The 26,853-nt window shown below is 43.8% G+C and overlaps 1 protein-coding gene across 1 annotated transcript in view; it reads left to right on the forward strand.

Moving 5' to 3' along the window:
• Window positions 1-26,853, forward strand: part of CNOT9 (CCR4-NOT transcription complex subunit 9) — an 824,888-nt gene that overhangs the window by 710,604 nt on the left and 87,431 nt on the right. The gene's annotated exons all lie outside the window — the stretch shown is intronic.

Raw genomic sequence — 26,853 nt, forward strand, 5'->3', positions numbered from 1 at the left:
CCCTGTCTGATAGGGGCGCCTTTGAGGTCATGAGCGTGTTGGCTCCCATACCGGCGCCACGGTCGACCCCTCCTCTTATGGTGCCTGCTTCGGCCTCTGCCTACCCTCCCGACCCAAGCATGAAGAACCAATGCTCCAGGTAGCCCCATTGGGTGTATCCTCCTCTTCCGAGGCCTCCCCGGATCCTGCAGGGGAGCCCCCTCGAAAGAGAACATGCAAGAGGAAGCCTGTAGACTCCCCTGAGTCAGTCACATCAGACACCGACCTGGATGAGTAGGAGGGGTCCCCAAGGTCCCCCTCTGAGGATGTCTCCTTTTCTGACATCCTGGAGATTCTCAAGCAGAGGGGGAACTGGTCTGCCCTCAACCCTTCAGAGGACAAGTCTGTGTATCTAGATGCGTTTGGTTCTTGCCCTTCCACCTCCTGGGTGTCTCCGCCTTTCGACCCACTCATGGATGTGGTGGCTCGAAAGGTGTGGGCGGCTCCGGATACTATGGAACCAACTCCCCGGAGGCCTACAAAATTTATTACAGCCCCTTCTGATAGGCAGTTTCTAACTAGGGGCGTCCCTGTTGATGCCATGGTGGTGGCGGCGGCCACTAAGGAGGAGTTGGCTGACCCTTCAGTACCTGTCCATCCTCCTAATAAGGAATCTAGGACTATGGACAGGTATGGTAAGTGGATGTTTTCCTCAGCGACCTTTGCCATGCGGTCGCTGAATTATTTGTGCCATTTCACCTGTCTTCAAAGAGACCTTCTCAAAGAACTGGGTGATACTTTACAGGACCCATCAGCTGCGGGGTCTCAGGAAAAGATAAACTCCCAGCTGGCGACCCTGAGCTCGATTGTCAACTCCTCCATGCGACTCATTTTCTATGCAGCCGATGGGGCGAGTAGGGCTGCAGGCACGGGCGTTGCTCTAAGAAGACACGCCTGGATGCGGCTTTGTAACTTTGTTGACCCCTTCAAGGCATCCTTCACTAACACCCCCTTTGATGGTTCTACCTTGTTTGGACCTCAAGTGAAAGATACATTGACCAGGTGCGAGCAGGAAGGCAAGACTCTCTCTGCCGTGGGAGTCCATTTTTCCACGCCTTCTAGACCATATCCTAAAGGTCAGAGTGGCAAAATGTGGTTCCGCAAACCTCAGGGAGTACTGCCTGATGCACGTGGTGAGCTTCCCTCCAGGGGCAGAAGAGGGAACAATAATAGACGCCGCCCAAGGGGCAGGAGGGTTCCGCAGAATCAGGGTAGCAGAGAATCTTTCTCTGACAAACCCTTCCAACACCCCTGAGGAGTTGCCTGACTGTCCACCTTCGGAGGCAGTCGGGGGAAGACTATCACTGTACCCAGAAGCCTGGCATTCCCTCACGCAAGACAAATGGGTACGGTTGATCATATCCGAGGGTTACAGAATTCCCTTTATTCACTCCCCACAACAGCCAAAAGGGCCCCTTCCAGACGTTCCACCCAGTCTGAAGGATCAAGCAGCACTAGAAATTTCAAAGCTGCTAAGAAAAAGAGCTATCCAGCCAGTCCCAGCAGACCAGCAAGGATCCGGAATTTACTCCAAGTTCTTTTTGGTACCAAAAAAGACAGGGGACTGGAGACCTATTTTGGATCTCAGCAGGCTGAACAAGTCTGTTCAAAGAACGAAGTTCCGGATGGTCATGCTACAGTCCATTCTACCCTTTCCGAGTCAGGACAATTGGATGTGCTCTATAGACCTTCAGGATGTTTACTACCATATCAAAATGAATAGGCGCTCCAGAAAGTTTCTCTGCTTCCGGCTGGGAGCCAGTCACTACCAATTCAGAGCCCTGCCCTTTGGCCTCACCACAGCCCCCTGGGTGTTTACCAAATGCATGGCAGTGGTTGCGGCTCACCTGAGACGACAAGGATTCCAGGTGTTTCCATACTTAGATGACTGGCTCCTTACTGCCACCACCAGGCGTCAACTACTCCAGTCCAGAAATTATGCTGTCCATACTTGCAACGGGCTAGGTATTTCTATAAACTTTGAAAAGTCTGCCTTGTCGCCTTGTCAGTCTATTACCTTCATAGGCGCCGTTTTAAACACTGTGGAGCTGTCAGCAAAACTGCCTGTACAAAGAGTTTCAGACATTCGCGATCATGTTCAGATCCTACTACAGGAGAGCAGAGTCCAGGCCAGATTCATACTAAAAACCCTAGGCCTCATGGCAGCAGCAATCACATTACTCCCCCTAGCTCACTTTCTCATGCGGTTTCTGCAGTGGATGCTATTTTCCCAGTGGTCCTTTCAACAGCTTCCAGTGTCTCACAGCATTCTAATCACTCAGTCATGCAAAAGGCACCTTTCTTGGTGGATGGTCTCCCCTCAGGTACTTCAGGGCAGACCTTTTGTCCTTCCTCCTCCTGTTGCCACTGTGACAACGGATGCCTCCCTGATCGGGTGGGGGTGGCACTTTCAGGGCAGGACAGTCCAGGGCATATGGCAACCCTTCGAATGCCACCTGCATATAAATGTCTTGGAAATGAGAGCCGTACTTTTAGCGTTGCGGGCCCTTCAAGACACTCTACCCACTGGGACTATTGCAATTCAGACAGACAATATGTCTGTAGTGTGGTACATCAACAAGCAGGGCGGAACCAGATCCTACCCCCTATGTCGAGAAGCACTCAGACTTTGGCAGTGGGCTATCTCTTCTCAACGGTTTCTGGTAGCAACGGATATCCCCGGGAAGTCCAACGTCATAGCGGACAGGCTGAGCAGAGCCATTCTCATGCCCCACGAGTGGTCTCTCAACCAGCTAGTAGCGGAAAGAATTTTCAGAAGATGGGGTCATCCTTGTTGCAACCTTTTTGCAACCCCTCAAAACAGCAAGCGCCAAGACTTCTTCCCCCTCTTCTCTCTCCCAGGTCTTCCCCCCAGAGACGCTCTAGTCCACGATTGGCCCCGGGGTCTTCTGTACGCTTTTCCCCCTTTTCCCTTAATTACTCAGTTAATCCAGAAAGCAACTGCTTTGAGATCCAGAATGATCCTTATTGCTCCTTACTGGCCTCGACAAGTTTGGTTTCCGTTCCTGCAACGTCATCTACTGGATCAGCCCTGGCATCTGGACCCAGTGCCAGATCTTCTGACCCATCAATCGGGCGGGCTGCATCAATCCCTTCAATCTCTCAACCTCACAGCTTGGTTGCTCCACTTCCAACCCTAGCCAGGTTTCCCTTAATCTCTCATTCAGTTCAAGACATCATTCTCGCTTCTCACAAATCTACTACCAGAAAAACTTATGCTAGCAAATGGAAGTGTTTCTCTGTTTGGGCAGGGGAAAAACAAGTGGATCCCTTTACGGCTCCTGTCCAAACAGTTTGAGTTTTTGGCAGAACTTTTTCAAATGGGTTCTTCAGCCACCATCAGAGTTCAGCTGGCAGCTATTGCAAATTTCCACTTTGGCTTGTCAGAGACTAGCATTATGTTCCACAAGCTCTGCAAAGCCTTTCTAAAAGGAACCTTCTTACTTAGGCCTCCGGTAAAAGATCCTCCCCCTCCGTGGGACCTACATTTGGTGCTGTCATCTTTAATTCTCCCTCCTTTTGAGCCGGCGGTTTCCTGTTCTTTAAAGCTGCTCTTGTGGAAAACTCTCTTCTTAGTAGCTATCACTTCAGCAAGAAGGGTATCGGAACTTCAAGCCCTTTGTGTTCACCCTCCTTACCTTATTTTTCACAAAGATAGTGTCACTTAGGACTAATCCATCCTTTTTACCCAAAGTACTCTCTGAAAAAAATCTGAATCAGACCATCGCTCTGCCTGTCTTCTTCCCAAATTATACCAGTAGGGCTGAACGAAAGTTACATTGTTTAGATGTTCACCATCAATTACGCTTCTACCTGGATAGAACTAAGCAGACGAGGAAATCAGACCAGCTCTTCCTCTCGTATGCGGAAGGAAAGCAAGGCCTGCCTGTTTCCAAAGTAACCTTGTCCAGGTGGTTGACCTCTGTTATGTTGATTTACCAATTGAGGCATAAAGAGCTCCCTTCTAAGCCCAGGGCTCATTCGACCAGAGCATTAGCTTCTTCAGTAGCCTTTCAGGCAAGATTGCCAATGGATTCCATTTGTGCAGCGGCCACATGGGCTTCTCCTCATACCTTCATTTCTCATTATAAGCTGGACATGGCCTCCAGAAGCCGGGCTGATTTTGGTTCCACTGTACTCTAGTCTGTTCCATTGAGCCACCCAGGTGCTAGGGACGCTGTCCCATCCAGCAAGAATGAAGGCGAGATTGGCGACTTAAAATTGAGAAGTTATGTACTTACCATAACGTTCCATGTTCGTTGTCTTCTTCTCGCCTTCTTTCTTGCGTCCCACCCTCCATCCCCCTAGCCTGGAAAGACTGAGAGTATCTTGAGATTTTTCGTCACTAGGGTTATCTCCTCAGCTAGCTCTCTTGCTTCTCTTGGTAACTGTTATAAGAGATATGTATATATTTACAAGAGCTTCTATTTTCATATATATATATATATATATATATATATATATATATATAGATATATATATATATATATATATATATATGTATGTATATTCTCTGTTGTGGTGGGACATGCATGTCCATAGTGTTAGCTATCAAACGAGATCTGGGTATATGACGCCTAGCATTATGGGCCATAGGATAGCCTCGAGGCAGTAAAAATAGCTCTTGAGCTTTAGTAATAGGCCGAGTCGGAGCCAAAGTTCGGCTTCAAACCCATCCAGCAAGAAAGAAGGCGAGAAGACAATTAACATGGAATGTTATGATAAGTACATATCTTCTCATTTCTGCACATATTATATTTGTAATTGTCTTCAAAATAGTTGTGTGTTTTAATGTTAGTGTCTTATTACAAATTTTCCCATGTGAATTTCTTTCCATCACTATAGCAAAGAACCTTAGTCTGTACTATGAGAATAAACAAATTGCACATATCTTCATTGTAATGGCATGACCACTAAGCTGTATTTTTACGTGGAATTGTATTGAATGTGGCACAGAATTGCAGCTCCTATTTATAATTGCTTACTCTTCACCTGTGTTTGCATATATAAAAATCACTTCAATATGCTTCCTAAAAACTGTGCCTTTTCAAATGATCAGACTGTAACATTATTTGTGACATTTTCAAGGTAAGAACTACCACCAACCTATGTAGAGAGGACTGAATAATACTATACCTTTTCGGTACCTCTCCGTTAAACCCCCCACCACTCAGTGGCTCCATCTGTCCAAGCAATGAAATGTCTGCCACAGATGGTAGGGAGTCAAAAACTGAGAGGCAGCACAAGAACTGAGAAAAGCGTGTGGACTTTTCCAGCTGAAAAGCACCGCGAACAGTTTGAAGCTTACTATTATCTAGTCTTTCCTGTGAGTCGGTCAAGAAACCAGCGCAACCCCATCGAAATGATTGGGGACGTATCGTGGGTAATCAATTTAGAATGCTGCAAAAAGGAGAACAGGATGTGGCAATCAGTTAAACTGTAGAGCTGCTGAGACACTTGCCACTATTCTTCAGTAAAGTCCATTAGGATGGAAAACACCAACCTGGGAAGCAGGGGAGCACATTTCTCAAAACAGAACTGTGCCAGTACAAAAAGACCTCCCGCACTTGGGCTCCACACCCCTTCCACTGATCAGAAAAGGAGCAAGAGAGTCAGTGCGCTGTCCAGACCCACCTCCATCACATTTAAGGCTATCGCGCAGTCCGTGAAGCAAGGTACTTTCCCTGTGAACAGTTATTCTAGAGAGCAATGGCCCGCACATACAAAGCACAACAGATGTCCCCAAATGCCCAAGCAAGAAATGCATCCAAACGCCTTTCAATATATACCCTCCATACATCTGTGCTGCACCTCCACCTCCGCATATACCAAATGGATCGCGAAAAAACAAGCATGGCTGAGTCAACTGTGGTGATCAGCAGCATTCTGGAAAAGGGAGAACAACTCTGAAAACCCTGGCCAGACCCCTGCCACCAACCCACCCCTTCCAATTTAAGCATTTTTTTATATAAATATGTGAGACAGCAGCGCCACTCTCCCCAAGATTATAAAGTAAGCTCCTTTAGAGCTATAGAGTTTACAAAATTCTAATGCATTTAAATTGCCTTACACTCTCCTGTGTCTCCACTTCTGTGGTTACATATAAATATGTAAATGACTCTCCTCCAGTTTTGGAATCCGCAGCTGTACGCAAAGCCAAGTGGTTTCGATACATGTATAGCCAAGTTATTTGTAGTTTTACTGTCACATTTTAGCTCTAAACTTTAATCCTATTTTTTGTGTTGAGAAGTAAAGTCATATATTATGCACCAGTTGCAAAAAGCAGACCAACATAAAGCGGTAGGGGTCCAATGGAAAAGCACCACTTTTTCTGACCAAATGCTAAAATATCACAACCCTGTGCACTTCAGTATGAACTAACATCTATTTTCTTACGAGTTACTGACTTCAATAACAAATACTAGCATCTAACAGGCTGATGATAGCTCCCCACCACAGAAAAGTCAGAAAGCAAGCCGCTTATGCAGTTTCTTCCAAACGTGGTACGATAATACACAAGTAACCAATGAATTAATTACAGGTTATAATTATTAAACACAGTTTGTTAGCATACGAGTAAATATATCACGTCACCCATTAATAGCAACAATGTCTAATCTCTGTTTTTACTCTTTTCCTTCCCTTTACAGCATTCGAGTGTTCTGAAGCCTCTGACACCCTATTTCTGGTATAGGGATTTACTGTTTCCATGGCAACAGTCTAGATGTAACTCAAGGGAGAGAGTCCATATTAAGAGACCGATCGTGAAGTAGGTCTCGGGCTGAAGCTGAATAACTGTAGACTTGCAAATTTTCAGCGGGAAAAAAATGAGTAGGAGACACTAACTTCAAAGTAACTCGAGCCACTGAAGTCGTTTGCAGGTGGTGATACAATGGTCTCTGAATGTACAACAATCACAGAAGCCGCTATGCAGTTCACAAAACATTCCAAACTGCCTTTCTAAACCTGAGGCCAACACTGTGAAACACAAAACACCCCAGTTTCAACTTCGGAGAAACATAGCAACACCACAACACACCAGCAAAAGACACAAATCAGTGAGAATTAAATAAAAAAAAAAAAGAAAAAGCAAACATTCAAAAAGGAGAGGGAAACAGCAGCAACGTCAACCCCATATGACCACACAACTCTGTACATTTCCAACAGCAACTTTTGAGCCCACAACATTCCCGGACATTACCAACAGTAACTCCATAACACAAATACAGTCCGGACATAGTCTATAGCAACATTTGTTTTTATATTTGCTCCGGACACTACCAACAACATAATTTATGTTACAAATGGCTCCGTATGCCAATAAAAGAAAGCATATGCAAAAAACTTTATATATACACTAAAATCATGTCTATAGAAACTTCTGAAGACAATGTAAACTGTCTCTATCAATACAATACTAAACTAAATATAAGCACCACATCATTGGGACATGTTATTAAAGAAGATATTTATCCAAACAAAGTTGCAACCTATAGATATAACTGTACTTCAATAAAAATGGCAACAAATAGACTACAATAATAACTCAATTTAAACAGTAACCCATACCTATCAAAAATAAGAAACAACTAAATATTTGCATAATAAGCATTAAAAAAAGTATCTTTAAAAAGTATAATAAACAGTGGTAAAATCTTACCTGTTCTGGTTATCAATTTCACCGACCTTATGGGTCATTAGTATGTTTAGAATAAACAAACTAGATTTCTATTGTGAATAGAAGCAAATAAGAGCAGTTTTTTTTTTATTTTCTTAGCTTCTTATGCTCATGGGTTTTCAGTTTCATTTTCGGCTAATCTCTTCAAGTTAGCATTGGCCCAATCCAAATGTTTGTTAGCTTTAACAAAAATAAGAGCACTGTCTAGATCTTCAAATATTTTAGATGTATCCTGGTAAAATATTTTTATCCTTGCAGGAAACAAGTGAGATTTGATTTGATTTTTTTAAGTTCTCTTATCAAAGGGAGGAAAACTTTTCTTTTTGCAATTACCATAGGAGAATAATCATTATCAAAATGAACTAAATTATCTTTTATTTTAATTGGAGATTTTGCCCATGCTGTCTTTAAGACCATTTCCTTATGTGAGGAAAGGAATTTTACAATCACAGATCTTGCAGAATGACTTTTTTTATTTTTTGATGAAACCAAAGAGCTGTGTGCTCTTTCAATACCATATGAAATAGCCTCGGGTAATTCTAGTATTTCAGGTATCCATAAAGACAAGAACTTTTCCATACTCTTTCCTATATTTCTGGCAAGCCAAAGATTCTAATATTACGACGTGACCTGTTTTCTAGATAATCTATTTTAGACAAAAGGTGAGTATTTTGCTTTAAAAGAAATTCAGTATTATGCTCACCTTCCTGGAGCCTAGAATCCATATCATTTAGGGCTGTTTCCATACCTGAAATCTGTTCTTTCTGTTTTAAATGTACATGTATAATGTTCATTTGTTTAGTACAGCTCTCCCTAAAACTATCCAATTTCAGGTCCATTTTTATCTATTTTAACAGTTCTTGAATGCTAAGTAACAAAGATTGTAATTCCTTTTTGAAAGTTGTATCCTGGTGAGATTTGTTGAAGCTCATCTTGTTGACTGAAGTAGTTCAGAAGATCTGTTTTTTGACAGGAAAAAATAAAATAATCAAAAAAATTTTTATACTATCCTTGTATAAGGTATAAAGTATCCTTTTATTAAAAATATCAAGATTTCTGATGGGTATATTTTGAAAATCCTGTCAGAGAAAATTGGAATAGACAGAGCTGAAGAGAAGTGATGTATCTTGGCCACGCCCCAAGTGGCTTTGAATATTTTGAAGGCAAATGTCATACATTCCATGGCCAGTGTTAACTGGGGAAGGAGAAACCAGAGGAAATTGTACATGTAGAAGTTTTCTAACTTTATTTGATTGGGTAAATGATCTGGTCCATTTCGAGTCGCAACCCAGGCCAAATGGCAGCAACAAGCATGCAGCAGTATATGCCTGAGCAAGAAAAAAAAGTGATACAAATGCACAGTAGTAAACTATATGCATATGTGGTTATTACCCCAGCGTGTCATTTACCCTAAACAAGTATACATTTTCAAAGTTTTGACTAGAAAAATATCTAAAATGTAATGTACTCTGGTTTATGAAGCATCAGTTCCTTGGAATTCAAGTCCAAGATCTTTTGGACATACCTTTTGCTGGAGGTACAGGTACTTCAGTTGTTTGTAGAGTAATGATTTCCTTAAATAATGGAGTTCTTCTTAATAGAGTTCTTCAAATTCTAGCATGACCTGGATCGGTGTCCTGTAGCAAGCTATAAATCTGTAGTTGTCTGTGTTCAAATACTTGTTATCCTGTCAAAGGTAACCTGATGTCTGGGAGGTGTACCGAAGCCAAAAACCTTTTGCTGTACCATATTTGTGGAGTATGATCTCTGCCCGTGGGTGTAGAGTTTAAGTGGATGTGTGAAGGGTGGCAATGCGTGTACGATCTTGCTGCAAGTCTGAATGCAAAAGCATTGCTAGCATTTGTCTGAATACTGTCATTCTGCTGCTGCCACTGCCAAGGCTTGGACAGAAAAATGCCCCATTAAGGAACTTTTTTTTTCTTTTCTTTGCTAAAGACTTGCTCAAGGTAGAAAAGAGAGAGGGAATTGTGACTAACCATAGAAGGCAAATCCCTTGCATGGATCTCCACTCTGATGTCCTTCAAGGATGCATCTGCAGTCCTAACATATGGGTTGTCCTGCCTCAGGCAGCCCTTCGGTCGGCCGGATTCCAAAGTCTGGGTCTGGCCTCGGCTGATGTCGCACTTCACCCGACATCATAGCTGCTGTCAATTGGGTATAAAGGCATCAGCCGGCGCCATTTTCCTCAGTCTTTCTTGCCGCGCGGTGCCCGAAGCAGAAGCTGTTCGCAAGTGCCGGTCGGTCAGAACCAGAGATTACTACTACCGAAGACTTCAAAAAAGCTAAGTACCCCGTTGGGGACTCTTTCTTGCCTCAGCCGATGTCAGAAAAAGTAAATAACTGTTTAACTTGTGGAAAACAAATACCTCATAAGGATTTCCACTCTTACTGCCTTCCTTGCTTAGGCCCAGACCACGACGTAGCAGCTTGTCTAGCCTGTGCTTCCTTCAACCGACGGACACTTAGACGTCGGTCGGAGTTTGCAGAGGAGTTTTTCGGCCCCGGTTTTGCTTACAACATGCCGTCGGAGACTCCGACTTCACAATTAGCTAAAAAGCATAAGGAAAAGGACCGACACTCGCGGTCTGCGGTTTCGGCCGAAACCACGGTTAAGCCAACCGCGAGTGTCTCGGTTTCGGCTGAAACCGAGTCCTCGGTTCTTCCTTCGGCCGAAAGCATGCCTCCTACAACCGAGGCCTCTCACAGCATGGCTGAATCTGCTACTGAAATTCCACCTGCTGTTGCAGGTTCTTGGGATTTATCAGATACTATTCCTTTAGACATATCCACTCCTGCACGTGGAGCTGCTAGGCCCCCTGCATCTATGTCTATCAAGGCTTTTTCTAGGGCTAAAGCAGCTAAATCTTCTAAGGCCTTGTCTGCTAAAACCCCCTCACACAGGCCTACCTCTAGTTCCCAAATGCTCAGCCTGGCAGAGGATCTCATTTCTTTGATCAGGGGATCCCAACCTCACCCTGACAGGGCCTCTCATCCCCCTCCAGAGAAGAGGCCTAGAGCAGAGCCCCCTGAGCCAGTTTCAACAGATTATTCCTCGGATGATTCAGGAAACTCAAATCCTCCAGAAGGCCCTTATTCTCCATATGAGGACTCTGATGCAGAAGACTCCATTCCTTCTGCCTCTCCTCCTGAGGAATTTTCTTTTGGGGAAACCTTGCATGCTATGAGAGAGCAATTTCTATGGCAGGGCCAGGATTTTTCAGATTCAAGGAAAAGGCTAAGGACCTTTTTACATTTACCACAGCATAGGCCTTTAGCCATTCCTCCAGTACTAACAGTTGTGGATGATGCATTTAATGATGCTTGTACTGCCCCTGACTCTCTTCCCCCGGCCCCTGCTAAGCCCGACAGATACTACAGGGTTCCGGACACACACTATCACTTGTATAAGGCTCCTATTGCAGATCCTGAAACTATTTCACAGGGCCCCAAGGCTGTAGCAGCTGCCTCTGCCAAAAACCCCCTCCCCTCTGAAAGAGAATCTAGAGCATTAGAGAGATGGGGTAAAAAAGTTTATACTTCTGCTACTCTTTCGGCTAGGGCCTTAAACTGTCAATTCCACATGATTCAGTATCAGGAATTTTTGTTAGATCAGCTAAATAAAAAACTGTCCTCTCCTGAACCTATAGATCGTAAGTCCCTTCAGGATTTGGTACATAACACTCAGCAGGTCAGTAATCATTCCTTAAAATGCGGCTATGATGCACTGGAGGCTTCCTTTAGATCAGCTATGACTGGTACTGTGATCAGAAGGCATGCATGGTTAAAAGAGCAATCCTTACCAGACCATGTAAAGTCAAAGCTCCTAGATGCTCCCATGGAGAAACAAAGTTTGTTTGGCTCCCCTGCACAGCAAGTGTTAAAGAAGGTGGAAGAAAAAGCAAAATCTGTCCAAACAGTCAAGGATTTCTTACAGGTCCAGCCTCCGAGGTTTAGTAGAAATTGGCCTTCGAAGAATTGGTCCTTTCCAGACACCTCCAGAGCACAGAGAGGCAGAAATAGGCGCCCAAGAGGCAGAGGTCAATCCAGAGGTGCCTACAGGGGACGTCAGTGGCAGCCTAACAACCAGAGAAGTACTGCCACAGATCCAGCTACTACCACTTCCACAGGACAGTCACAGTGACTTGGCTCTGATACCGCCTACCAGGGAACAAGTGGAAGCACCCTTAGGCGGAAAGCTAGCCTTATTTTCAGTAAACTGGCATTACATTACAGGAGACAAATGGATTTTACAGACAATAGACAAAGGCTACAGGTTTCACTTCCATACTCTACCAAGAAAGAGAGGAATGCCAAACCTACCACCAAACCAAAAAACAAACGCTCTAGGACAAATCAACCACTTACTAAGGATGAGAGCTATAGAAAAGGTACCGTCTATGGAACAAGGACAAGGATTTTACTCCAGACTTTTTCTGGTACCAAGAAAAGAAAACCAATGGAGACCTATTCTCGACCTGTCTGCTCTGAACACATATCTCATTGTTTCAAAATTCAAAATGCTGACCCTACAGCAACTTCTTCCCATGCTGGGCAAGGAGTCTTGGCTGGTGACTCTAGATCTCAAGGAGGCATACCTGCACGTCCCTATACGACCAGATTGCAGAAGATACCTCAGATTTCTTGCAGGATCAGAGCATTATCAATTCTCAGCATTGCCCTTTGGCTTGTCTACTGCGCCCAGAGTATTCATGAAATGCCTGGCATCAGTAATTGCTCATTGCAGGCTTCAGGGAATTCAAATTTATCCATACCTGGACGACTGCCTGATACAAGCGGACAACAAGACCAAATTAAGAAAAGATTTGGAAAAGGTTATTCACCTACTGCAAGCCCTGGGATACACAGTCAACATAAAAAAGTCAAGGCTGGTACCATCCCAAAGGATAACATTCTTGGGTGCAGAACTGGACACATCAAATCAAATGGCATTTCTCACAGCAGAAAAGCAAAAGCAACTACCACTCTATTTCATGGCATTAACAGCAGAACCAGCTTACAGCAAGGAAAGTCCTGCAAGCCCTGGGTTACATGGCATCCTGCATAATATTGATTCCACATGCCAGACTACATATGAGGAAGTTGCAATGGTACCTAAGGAATTTCTGGTCTCAGCACAAGCACAGCCTAGAAACCCAAATTCCAATAATTCCATGCCTGAAGCAAGAATTCCTGTGGTGGGCTCAGGCCTGTCAGTTGAACAGAGGACTGCCTTTCCACAGCCCTCACCCAAGCCAGACTATCACCACGGACGCCTCAGACCTCGGTTGGGGGGCACACATGGTGGACAAGTGTATACAAGGCCTATGGACACAAGACCAGCTGAACCTATACATAAATCAAAAAGAGATGCTGGCAGTGAAACAGGCAATCCAGACATTCAGACCGTTTCTTCAACAGGGTCATTTGCTGATAAGGACGGACAACACCACAGTCATGTGGTATATCAACAAACAGGGAGGCACACACTCATATCCTCTATGCCGGATGGCAATGGACCTGTGGAATGTGGCCCTGAACCTCAACATTCAGCTCCAGGCCATATTTGTGCCAGGAAAAGAAAATATACTAGCAGACACCTTAAGCAGAACTACCACGGATGCCCACGAATGGATGCTGCATCCAGACATCTTCAGATCCATTACAAAGAAATGGGGGCTACCAGAAATAGACCTGTTCGCATCCCCACACAACCACCAATTGAGGAAATTCTGCACAAGGACATACCACCCACTTGCTTGGAAGGTGGACTCCCTATCCTTCAGTTGGGAAAACCTGACAGCATATGCATTCCCACCTCTTCCTTTGATGCACAAAGTGCTACTGAAGATCAAAGAAGATCACCCAAGGATCATCCTGATAGGTCCAGACTGGCCGAGGCAGCATTGGTACCCGCTACTAAGGAGTATGTCTCGGGCACACGCATGGCCTCTACCTCTAGTTCCTTTACTGCTGACACAGAACAACTTCAAGATCCTGCATCCAAACCTGAAAACACTGCAGCTAGCTGCTTGGAATATTACATAAAACAAAATAACCCAGATTTATCTCAGAGGGTTAAAGACATTATCCTGGAGGCTCGCAGACCCTCCACAAGGAAAACTTATTCAGCCAAATGGAAAAGATACCACATTTGGTGTGCAGCAAAAGGAGAAAATGTATCATTAGCAAACATAGCTAACATCCTGGAATATTTAGCAGAACTTTTCCACAATGGCCTGTCTTACTCCTCCATTACGATTCATGCATCAGCAATTTCAGCAGAATACAACATGGATCCTCCAGTCTTCTCTCATCCTCTACTCAGGCAGTTTCTGAGAGGAATTAAAAATGTAAAGCCTCCAAGGAAGCCACCTTTGCCTACAATGGGACCTTAACTTTGTGCTAGAAAAGTTAACACTTCCCCCTTTTGAACCAGCAGCAACAGCAGAATTACAGTTCTTATCTTGGAAAACTGCTTTCCTGCTTGCAATCACTTCAGCAAGAAGGGTTTCTGAATTACAGGCATTAATGGCAGTACAGCCCTTCCTTATCTTCCATCAGGATAGAGTGTCCTTGAGAACTAACCCTACTTTTATGCAAAAGGTGGTCTCCAGGGTATCATTGAACCAAGCAATCCACCTACCAGCATTCTTCCCCAACCCACAGAACAGGGGGGAAAGACTACTACATACCTTGGATGTGCACAGGCAATTGCGCTACTATCTGGACAGAACCAAGAACAATAGAAAAACTGACCAGCTTCTGGTAGCATATGCAACAGGAATGGAAGGAAAAGCAATTTCAAAACAGACAATCTCAAAATGGATAGGAAATTGCATTAGATTTTGTTACTCTTTTCATGGAAAGACAACTCCAGAAAACATCAGACCTCACTCCACAAGGGCTACAGCCACTACTACAGCTTTCTTACGAGGAGTGGCTACCAAAGACATTTTAGAGGCTGCTACTTGGAGCTCCGTGCATACATTTGCCAAGCATTATAATCTACCTTTATACTCCAGATCCCGAGCAGGTTTTGCCACTGCTGTTTTGCAAGGGATCTTAACTACACCATAATCATCTTAGTGCCTCCTCCCCCAGTTTGGCTATGGTATTCTACCCATATGTTAGGACTGCAGATGCATCCTTGAAGGACATAGTACAGTTTTGTGCCTATCATAAATGTAGATGTCCGAGAGGTATGCATCTGCAGTCAGGATTACCCACCCTCCTTCCCCTCTGTGGTACTCCTAGGGTATTTGCCCATCTTGTAGCTAGCTGGGGGAATCTATTATGGTGTATTTGTTTGTATATATGTATATACATGTTTATTTTTGTTTGCTCTCTACTGTTTGGAATCATTTGCATTTATCCAAATTTAGCCTTCCTCGAGGGCACCTGGCATCTGGGGCAAGAAACACTGAGGAAAATGGCGTTGGCTGATGCCTTTATACCCAATTGACAGCAGCTATGACGTCGGGTGAAGTGCGACATCAGCCGAGGCCAGACCCAGACTTTGGAATCCGGCCGACCGAAGGGCTGCCTGAGGCAGGACAACCCATATGTTAGGACTGCAGATGCATACCTCTCGGACATCTACATTTATGGTAGGTACAAAACTGTACTTTTTGCTTAGGGGCTAAGGATGATGACTGTAGTTGTAATATTTGTCAGTCTTTTTTGTCCCTAAATCTCTTAAAACCAGGTTAGCTTCCCTGAATACAGTTTGCAGACTCATGTTTTCATGAGCCTCACAGTTGGTAAGATGGAGGTATCGGCAGTCTCCTCATCCAAGAAGTAGTGCAAAAAATTTAAAACCTGAGACTTTGAATGCCCAGTCCCCCTCTGACATCCTTATTAAGGGAAGCAACAGATCGTACTTCAGAAAAGGTACTATAGTTTACGTAAGTAAAGGCTGTGAAACCTACACTTGTTCCTCCTGTGTTGGGAAGCTTTCTTTGGTACCTTTTGCCTCCATGTCTGCTAACACACTCGCAGCACACCAGCACTCAAGAAACCAAGTGGGTTCTACAAAGGCCTTGGGCAGGTATGGCAAAAAAATGTCCACCTCTACCAGCCTGGCATTTAAGTCCCTAACCTGCCAAACACAAACTGTAAAATGTGTCTTGTGTATTTTGGGAATCCTTAAGACTCTTGCTGATTTATTTTTTTTTTAATCTCTGGCTATATCTATGCTCAACAGTGCTACCAAAGTGACTGTGATGCTGTAGAGGCTTCCTCGAAGGTGGTGGCCACCAGTTCTGTCTTCTGCAAGTTTGCTTGGCGTTGCCTTCAGTCTGTCCGTAAAGATGTCAAGCCCAAACTAGTGGACTCCACACTTCATATGGGACCATCTGTTTGTCCGTACTTAACGCTGAACTCTTCAAGACCCTGAAGGAAAAAGCAGAATCATCAAACAGGCTTTTTTTTCTTTATCAATCCCTAAATACCAAAGGAAATATTCTCTCAGACCTGCAACCCAGGGGGTAAATAAACAAGGTATTGGAAGAAACCAAAGTAGGAGTATAAGAGTGAAAAAAAAATAAACCTTTTTCAGAAAAAATTCACTACTGTCTGGCTATTTTTTGTCCACCTTGGTCTATATGTCCCTTTCTCAAACACCCAGTCTGTCCCTCCCAGACTGGGACTGCATTACTACAGACATATGGATCTTGTCCATCATACAAAACTGTTACAGAATGTCTTGCAGCACCCCTCTTCACAGGGGACCCCCCCCCCCCACCTGCAAATCTGTCTAATCTCATCCCTGCCTTGCTTCAGGACCATGTCCTTCAAGAATGCAACTGCAGTCCTGACATATGGGTTGTCCTGCCTCAGGCAGCCCCTCGGTCGGCTGGATTCCAAAGTCTGGGTCCGGCTTCGGCTGATGTCGCCTCTTCCCCGTCAGAGCGGCTGGGGTATAAAAGCATCAGTTGACGCCATCTTCAGTGTTTCTTGCCGCGCAGTGCCCGAAGCAGAAGCAGTTCGCAAGTGCCGGTCGGCCAGCTCCTGTGTTTTCAGTTACCGAAGTCATCAAAACGCTAAGCACCCCGTTGGGGAATCTTTTCTTGCCTCAGTCGATGTCAGCAGAGGCTCTCAGGCACATCCAGACAGAGGTTCTCAGCCACCTGCAGATAAAAGGCCTAGGGTTGTGCAGACAGATACCCTTTCCTCAGATGAAGCCTCTGGGGACTTGGACCATTCAGATTCCCAGGAAGAATCCTTCCAGGCCTTTGAGGATTCTGATGCTGATGAATCCATTCCCTCTGCCTCCCCTCCAGAGGATATTTCTTTCGGGGAAATTCTCCACTCCATGAGAGAGCATTTTCAGTGGCAGGGCCAGGATTTCTCTGACTCCAGGAAAAGGCTACGTACTTTCCTTAAGTTACCCCAGCACAGGCTTTTAGCTATTCCACCAGTGTTAGATGTATTGGTTGATGTGTACTCAGACTCCAGTGCTTCCCCTGATTCTCTCCCTCCTGCTCCTGTCAAGCCAGACAGATATTACAGGGTTCCTGAAACTCATAAGCATCTCTTTAAGGCCCACTCTGTGGATCTAGAAACTATTTCTCAGGGGCCCAAAGGAGTGGCCACCTCCACGCCAAAACCCTTTGCCCAGACAGGGAATCTAGGTCCTTGGAGAGATGGGGCAAAACAGTTTATACCTCGGCCACGCTTGCCATGAGGGCACTTAACTGTCTTTTTCATATGTTTCAGTATCAGGATTTCTTGATGGATGATTTGCAGTAAAAGTTAGCCTCTCCTGAGCCTTTAGATAGAAAGTCCTTGCAGGATTTGGTTCATAATACTCAGCAGGTTAGCAATCATTTTCTTCAGTGTGGTTATGATGCATTGGAAGCTTCATGTAGGGCAGCTTATGACAGGGGCCGTCATACGTAGACATGCTTGGTTGAAAGAACAGGCATTGCCAGATCATGTTAAAGTAAAGCTCCTAGATGCACCTCTGGAAAAACAGAAGCTATTTGGATGTGTTGAAATCTATTGAGGAAAAGGCTAAATCAGTACAAACAGTCAAAGATTTCCTCCAGGTTCAGCCACCGAGGTTCAGCAGGAATTGGCCTTCAAAGAATTGGTCCTTTCCAGACACTGACAAGTTCCAAAGGGGAAAAAACAGGCGTGCTCGAGGTAGAGGGCAATACCGAGGCTCCTACAGGGGCCGCCAATGGCAACCATCTAATCAGAGAAGTGGTGCAGGGACTTCTACTGCTCCACAGGGACAATCACAATGACTTGACTTTGACACCGCCGACCAAGGCTCAAAGAGAAGCACCTTTAGGCGGAAAATTATCCTTATTTTCAAAAAATTGGCACGTTTTAACAAAGGACAAATGGGTTCTGGACATAATAGACAAAGGTTACAGGTTCCACTTCCATACCTTGCCAACAAGACAAGGCATGCCAAACCTGCCACAAAAGCAAAGGGCAGAGGCACTCATACAAGTTGCAAACCTGTTACAGATCAAAGCAATAGAAAAGGTTCCTCCTCGGGAACAAGGCCAGGGATTCTACTCAAGACTGTTCCTTGTTCCAAGAAAAGAAAAGCAATGGAGTCCTATACTGGACTTGTCCGCTCTAAACACTTTTCTCATTGTGCCAAAATTCAAAATGCTGACGTTACAGCAACTTCTTCCCATGCTGGGCAAGGGGTCTTGGCTGGTTACTCTGGACCTCAAGGGGGCATACCTGCATGTCCCAATCAGACACAGTTGCAGAAGATACCTCAGATTTCTTGCAGGTCAGAGCATTATCAATTCTCAGCATTGCCGTTTGGCTTATCTACTGCGCCCAGAGTATTCACGAAATGCCTGGCATCAGTAATTGCACATTGCAGACTCCAGGGGATACAAATATACCCTTACCTGGACGACTGCCTTATACAAGTGGACAGCAAACAAGCCTTGATAAGAAACTTGGACTATGTCATACACTTACTACAGGCTTTGGGATACACAGTCAACATTCAAAAATCAAGACTACTGCAATCCCAACAAATAATTTTTCTAGGAGCCAAACTGGACACAAACTCACAAATGGCTTTCCTCACAGAAGAAAAACAAGAACAATTACCAGATTACTTCAAAAGCCTAGCAAAGCTCACCCAGATGACTGCAAGGAAAATCCTGCAGGCCCTGGGTTTCATGGCATCTTGCATTCTTCTGATTCCACTGGCAAGACTACACATGAGAAAACTACAATGGTACCTAAAAAGTTTATGGTCTCACCACAGCCACAACTTAGAAGAAATTATACCACTCATTCCATGTCTTCAAAAGGAATTTTTGTGGTGGGCACAAGCAAGTCAATTAAACAAAGGCATGTCTTTCAACAAACCTCAAGCAAGTCGAACCATTACAACAGACGCCTCAGATCATGGATGGGGGGTGCACATGGAGGGCAGATGCATGCAAGGGCAATGGGCTCCCCGGGAAATGCATCTGCACATAAATCTAAAAGAGATGTTGGCAGTGATTCATGCAATCGAGGCCTTCGGAAAATTTCTTCAGCAAGGTCATCTGCTAATAAAGACAGACAACACCACTGTCATGTGGTACATAAACAAACAGGGAGGCACTCATTCTTACCCCCTCTGCAGACTAACAATGACTCTTTGGGAAAAGGCCCTGAAACTGAACTTAGAGTTGCAATCCCAGTTTGTTCCAGGCAAGGACAATGTTCTGGCGGACAGTCTAAGCAGAAACATTTTGGACCCGCACGAATGGATGCTGCATCCAGACATTTTTTTACAAATAACTCCTGCATGGGGAAGGCCGGACATAGATCTCTTTGCCTCTCACCTCAATCATCATCTGAAGAAGTTCTGTTCGAGGACACACCATCCTCAAGCCTGGAGAATGGATGCTCTCTCCTTCAGCTGGAATTCTCTGACAATCTATGCATTCCCACCTCTACCATTAATGACCAAGGTGTTACTGAAGATCAAAGCAGAACAACCGAAAGGTATTTTGATAGCCTCAGACTGGCCAAGGCAGCACTGGTATCCATTACTAAGGAGCATATCTCGCACCAAGCCGTGGCCCCTGCATCAATGGCCTCTGCTTCTAACTCAGCACAATTACAGGACTGTTCATCCCAATCTGCAAACATTGCAGCTGACAGCTTGGAGGGTTCCATGACTTCTACCCATATCTCTCTCTCCAAAAAAGTTCAAGAGATCTTACTGGAAGCACGCAGACCTTCTACCAGAAAAACTTATTCAGCCAAATGGAAGAGATTCATCACCTGGAATGCCAACAAGGGTCAGGATGCATCAGTAATAAGCATGCCACAGATACTAGAATATTTGGCAGAAATGCTTCATAGTGGCCTTTCATATTCTTCCATAAAAATACACGCTTCAGCAATCTCCGCAAAATACAACTGTGATCCACCTGTGTTTTCACATCCTTTGCTAAGACAGTTTCTAAGAGGGATAAAGAATATCAAACCTCCCAGGAAACCACCAGTGCCTGCATGGGACCTCAACTTCGTCTTGGAATAATTAACTCTTCCTCCTTTTGAGCCAGCAGCATCTTCAGAAATGCAATTTCTCTCCTGGAAAACAAGTTTTCCTGTTGGCAGTTACCTCAGCAAGAAGAGTCTCGGAGATACAGGCCCTCATGGCAGTACCTCCATTCCTCATTTTTCATCAGGGCAGAGTTTCTTTAAGAACCAATCCTTCATTCATGCCAAAAGTGATATCCAGGGTTTCTCTAAATCAAGCAATTCACCTGCCTACTTTCTTTCCCAATCCTCAAAATAAAGGAGAAAAGCTGCTGCGCACTTTGGACATACACAGACAATTACGCTACTACTTGGACAGAACAAAGGCCAACAGAAAGTCTGACCAACTATTTGTAGCTTACGCTGCTGGAGTGCAAGGAAAGGCAATTTCCAAACAATTTCAAAATGGATTGGACACTGCATCAGATTCTGTTACTCTTTCCATGGAAAAGGTGTGCCAGCCAATATCAGGCCACACTCCACCAGAGCTATAGCCATCTCCACAGCCTTTCTAAGAGGGGTGGCTACAAAGGACATTCTAGAAGCTGCTACATGGAGCTCCGTGCATACATTTTCCAAACACTACAACCTGCCTTTATACTCCAGATCCCGAGCAGGCTTTGCTTCGGCAGTCCTGCAGCGCATTTTAGCTACACCATCTTTTTCTTAGATCCTACCACCCCCAGCTTGGCTATGGTATTCAACCCATATGTCAGGACTGCAGTTGCATTCTTGAAGGACATAGTACAGTTTTGTACCTACCATAAATGTAGATGTCCGATAGATATGCAACTGCAGTCAGGTTTACCCTCCCTCCTACCCCTCTGTAATTTACTTTTTGGGTCCACTACCCCTTTTCCAACTTAGCTGGGGATAGCCTTTATGGTGTATCTGTTTATTACTATTGTGCATGTATGGAATTTTATGCATTCTCTAAATTTAGCCTTCCTTGGAGGGCACCTGGCATCTGGGGCAAGAAACACTGAAGATGGCGTCGACTGATGCTTTTATACCCCAGCCGCTCTGACGTCGGGGAAGAGGCGACATCAGCCGACGCCGCACCCAGACTTTGGAATCCGTCCGACCGAGGGGCTGCCTGAGGCAGGACAACCCATATGTCAGGACTGCAGTTGCATATCTATTGGACATCTACATTTATGGTAGGTACAAAACTGTACTTTCTCTTCCAGGGAACTATAGAGCCAGTTCCTTGACAGGGAAAAGGTTTCTACTCTAGGCTTTTCCTATCCTCCAGGAAAGCGGTAACCTTGAGGGCAGGCCATGCTGTATTTCTCATACATAAACATCTTTTTAGAATTTCTTTCACATTTCTCTCAATGCTGACCTTTCATCCCTTAAGCCTTCCTCAGGCTTTCCTAGTCACCCTAAACCTGAAGGATGCATACCTGCATATCCCTACACCCACTGCCAGCAGAAATTTCTTGGATTTTGTTTCTTCCTTGCACTTTATTTTCTGCATTAACCCCTTAGGTTGTCTACAGCTCCCAGAATCTTCGCAAAGTGTCTAGCTTTGGCTACTGCATTTTGCAGAGCCTAGGGGATACAAATTTTCCCATACCTGAATGACCCTGTAATTCAGGCCTCATCCCAGGAAGTTAACTCTACTGTTACATCTCTACAGGAAAGACTGGGATTCATACTCTATCTCTGAAAGTCTTCTGACACCGTTCCTAAGTTGCAGTCTGAATGCCTTGTCAATGATGGGGTTTTTCCCTCTGGAGAAAGTTTTCTTTGACTGTTTACTTCTGGTTCTTGCTTCTCCTTGCTTCTCCTAAGAGCCCTAGGGGACATGGGATGCACAATTCTGAAGGTGCTGTATGACAGATTATACATGAGGACGATCCAGTGGGAATTGAAGCGACTTTGGTCTTGACACTGTCATCTAGACTTCCATATTCCTCTTAAACTTTCTGAAGGAAGTTGCTGTAATGGTGGATTTCTTCAGTTCAGTTCTATACAGGAGTTCTGCTCACTTCACCCTGGACCTATGTACAGATTCGTCCAACCTGGCCTGGCGTGCATGGACAGGCTCCACAAGATCTCTCTGGGGGACCAACTCTAGGAACACACAAGTGGGAAGGAGATGAAAGCCCTTGTCCAAGCCCTAAAGGTGCTTTCTTACCTTTTTGAGCCCATATCTATGAAGGTATTAACAGAGACTACCTATGCTATATGGCAGATCACCAAACAGAGGCCACAAAGTCTTATCAGCTATGCAGGCAAGCTCTGATGGCATGGAACACTGTCAACAAAAGAAATCTGTCCATACAGGCACTTTGTATACCTCGCAGGCACCCTCGACCCAGAGAAGACTCTCACAAATGGATGTTTCCCACAGAGGTCTTTTGGGACATGGTTCACAAGTGTGGTACACCTCCTCTTTTTCTCCACCAACCAAAGCAGACAACTCGAGACCATTTTTGCTCGAGGACAGATTGCCACCATACCTGGAAGACAGATGCCATGTCTTTCAATTTGGGAAGGCCTTTATGCCCCAGCCTCCTTCCTCCTAATCAGAGGGTTCTCCTGAAGATCCAGAGGGACAAGCTCAGAATCCTGCTAGTGCCTTTTGGCCCAGGCAGCATTTATTCAACCTTTCTACTCCTGGCAAGGGTACATTACCCTGACAAAGTGGACTTACAAAACGCAAGAGTTGTCTGCTTCACCCCAACCTACTGGCCGTCAGCCTGACTCTAAAAATTGGTGTCCGAAAGGAATTTTAGATTCTGAGGACATGATTCAGGTGCTTCATGAGGTGAGAACCTGCCTGTAGAAATTCTTGCATCTCCAGGTGGAATAAATTTTCAGTATGGTGTTTCAAGAAGAATGATGGCCCCCATTTGGTGAGTTTACCTACTGTCACTCTCCTATTCAGGATACAATGGAAGAGTCTTCCTAAGTTCTATTCAAGCAGCTTTATTATATACAAAAACATCACAGTAGAAGTTTACTGACTAACTTGGGTAACTTGTGTACAAAGTAGCTATTGCATTCATACATGCTCATTCTGGCTGCACACTCAGTGGCACTGGGTGTAGCTCATGCCTGCTATTTATATGTGCACGTTCAGTCCTTGATGTATTTCTTAGAGCACGTACACACACTGTTCTACATCCTCCACTTTGAGAAATGCAATGCTAATCTCATTTGGCATGCAGATGATACAAATAGTTCTTTGTCATGCAATTATACAGAATTAGGTACATATATGTACAGTTTTATATACAGTTATGTCCGTGCTGCTGTGTATTTCACCCTTGGTCTGGAAATACGGCCAAATCATGTAATATAAAACCAAGAATTAGATTTAGCAACTGGAATTGTCTGCTGAATGTTCAACCCTGGGAATAACTGGAACATCCTCAGGAATGGAAGTAGAGGTTAAGACGCATTCTGGAATGGGAACAATGTCTGACTTGCTTGGAGATCTAGAGTCTGTATCACAGGAACAAAGCTGCAATAAATATTCCGGTACATGAAGATCATTTCTCCTGTACACCACACCCTCAGATTCTACGAAGTAGGATGTCCGCTCGGTACATATACTGTGGATATAAAAAGTTTACACACCCCTATTAAAATACTAGTCTTTTGTGAAATAAAAGAGAGACCACAGTAAATAATTTAAAAATTTTTCCCACCTTTAATGTGATCTATACCCTGTACAATTCAATTGCAAAACAGCCAGATCTGTTAGGGGAAAAAATAAAACATGTACAATAAGCTGGTTGCATAAGTTCGCACACCCTTAAACTAAAACTTTGAAGCACCTTTTGATTTAATTACTAGATTCAGTCTTCTTGGGGTACACGCCTGCCATTAACTAAAGAGATTGATTAATCCCAAATAAAATTTGGCTGTCCTAGTAGGATTTTCCTGACATTTACTCAGTTGCCTGCTACAGCAAAAGCCATGGTTTGCAGAGAGCTTACAAAGCATCATAGGGATATTATTGTTGAAAGGTATCAGTCAGGAGAAGGGTACAAAAAATTTCCACAATATTGGATATACCATGGAACACGGTGAAGACCGTCATCAAAAAGTGGAGAAAATATGGGATAACAGTGACCTTGCAAAGAACTGGACATCCCTCCAAAATTGAAAAGACAGACGAAAACTGGTCAGGGAGGTCTGCCAATAGACCTACAGCAACATTGAAGGTGCTGCAGGAATTTCTGGCAAGTACTGGTTGTGTACTAGATGCGACAACTATCTCCCGTATTTTCCATATGTCTGGACTATGAGGTAGGGTTGCAAGATGGAAGCCTCTTTTTACACAGAAACATCCAGGCCTGGCTAAAATTTGCAAAACAGTACATCAAGTCTCACAAAAGCATGTGGGAAAATGTGTTATCGTCTGAGACCAAGGTTGAACTTTTTGGCCACAATTCCAAAAGGTATGTTTGGCACAAAAACACTTCACATCACCAAAAGAACACCATCCCTATGGTGAAGTATGGTGGTGGCAGTATCGTGCTTTGGGGTTGCTTTTCTTCTGCTGGAACTGGATCTTTAGTCAAGGTGGACGGAGTTATGAACAGTTCCAAGTACTGGTCACTTTTGGCCCAAAACCTTCAGGAGTCTGCTAGAAAGCTGAAGATGAAGAGGAATTTCACCTTTCAACACAACAATGATTCCCAAGCATACATCCGAATCAACAAAAGAATGGCTTCACCAGAAAAAAAATAATGTTTTGGAATGGCGCAGCCAGAGCCCAGACCTAAATCCAATAGAAAATCTGTGGGGTGACCTGAAGAGAGCTGAGATGTCCTCTCAAGATTTGGAGTGCTTTTGCAAGGAAGAGTGGGCAAATATTGCAAAGTCAAGGTGATGCTGATGGACTGCTACCCAAGAAGACTGAATGCTATAGTTAAATCAAAAGGTGCTTCAACAAAGCATTAGTTTAAGGGTGTGCACACTTCTGCAACCAGCTTATTGTACATTTTATTTTTTTATATCTTTTCCCCTAAAAGATTTGTTTTTCAGTTGAATTGTACAGGTTATATTTATTTTATTTTATTTTATTTTATATTACATTTGTTAACCGGGCTAGTCCAACTGGATACATGTCCATTTTCAGTGGAGGCCCGGGGAGAAAAGCTCCGCTACATACTACTAAAACAAGTTAAAAATAAACCAAAATGCAGAAATACAAAAATATACAATACTATAGAAACATAAATTAACCTGCTGCAAGTTGTAAATGCATTAGAGTTCAATATGAGGCTTAGCAGGGAACAAAAATTCGAATAAACAACTAGGATACTCTATTGCAGCATTGAAAGAAGTTGACAAAAAAATTAGATATATATCTATTTAAAGAAAGAGTCACAGAGACACTTATGAAGAGGATATTCTAGTGAGCTGGAATTGAGAAAAAGAAGTAAAGGGATGAAAGAATCAGATGGCAGGAAGGAAAAAAATGGTTTGTCAGGGTTGTTACAAGAGCATAGCCAGTGGTTGGAAAGGAAGAGTTTTAGTTTAGCTTTAAATAATGGGAGTGACGTTATGGTAGTGAGGTCTTGAGGTAGTTGGTTATTTTGCCAACTGAGTTGGAGAATGTGGAGTCACCTGCTGAGTTATTTGATAGGGAAGTTTGAATCAGTATCTTGTTAGAAGAGCGTAGGTTCTTCAGATTTTTGTAGGGTTGTATGAGGGAGGGAGAGCATAGGAGTGTTGTCAGGGTGATAAAGGGCTTTATGGGCAATAGTAAGTTGGTAAAATTGTATTAGGTAGGATAATTCTAGCCAGCCTAGTTTTTTAAGATTAAGACAATGATGAGTCCTAAAAGGAGAAGCTGTAGCAAATCTAGCAGTGTTGTTGTATGATGAAGCTAGTTTGTTGAGGTTATACTTAGAAAGGTTAGTGTAAATGGGGGAAGCATATAGTAGGGTAGAGATTAAGTGGGTTCTAGCTATGGTAGTTTTAGCTTTGGGAGTTAGGAAATATTTGATTCTATAGAGAGAACCAAGTTTTCTGTTGGTAGCTTTTATTGTAGAGTTGATATGAGTGTCAAATTTTAGTTGATTGTCAATAGTAATACCCAAGAGTTTAGTGGTTTGGTCTGGGGAGATGAGGGTACCATTATTGGATGTAAGTGTGAAGTTAATAGAGGGGGACATGTGAGTGGGTGCAAAGGGTTATAGGTCACATTAAAGGTGGGAAAAGTTTTGAAATGATTTATTGTGGTCTTATTTTTTTTATATCACAAAAACCTGGCATTTTAACAGGGGTTGCACACTTTTTTTATATCCACTGTACCTGTAACTTGACCAATCCGGTTGAAACCTTTCACCATTTGTATTGTCACTCTCCTTTCAATGGACAAAGAAATCTGCTTGATTTATCATAACTGGACTTCTGGATAGAATGCTTTTTGAATTGGGCTTTGGTTCTTTTCTTTGCTTTAGGCCTTAATAAACTGGAATTAGTAGGTAGCATTCTGGTTTGCTCGCATGGAAATCTTTGAGCAGGTGAGCCAAGTATATCGTTGCAGGGTAGGTTTCTGAGATTAACTTCAAAAAGACATCGGTGTTGCCACGCTTTGACCT

The sequence above is a fragment of the Protopterus annectens genome, chromosome 6.part0 (genome assembly GCF_019279795.1).
Source record: "Protopterus annectens isolate FY-2018-M chromosome 6.part0, PAN1.0, whole genome shotgun sequence".
In the NCBI taxonomy this organism is placed as follows: domain Eukaryota; kingdom Metazoa; phylum Chordata; order Ceratodontiformes; family Protopteridae; genus Protopterus; species Protopterus annectens.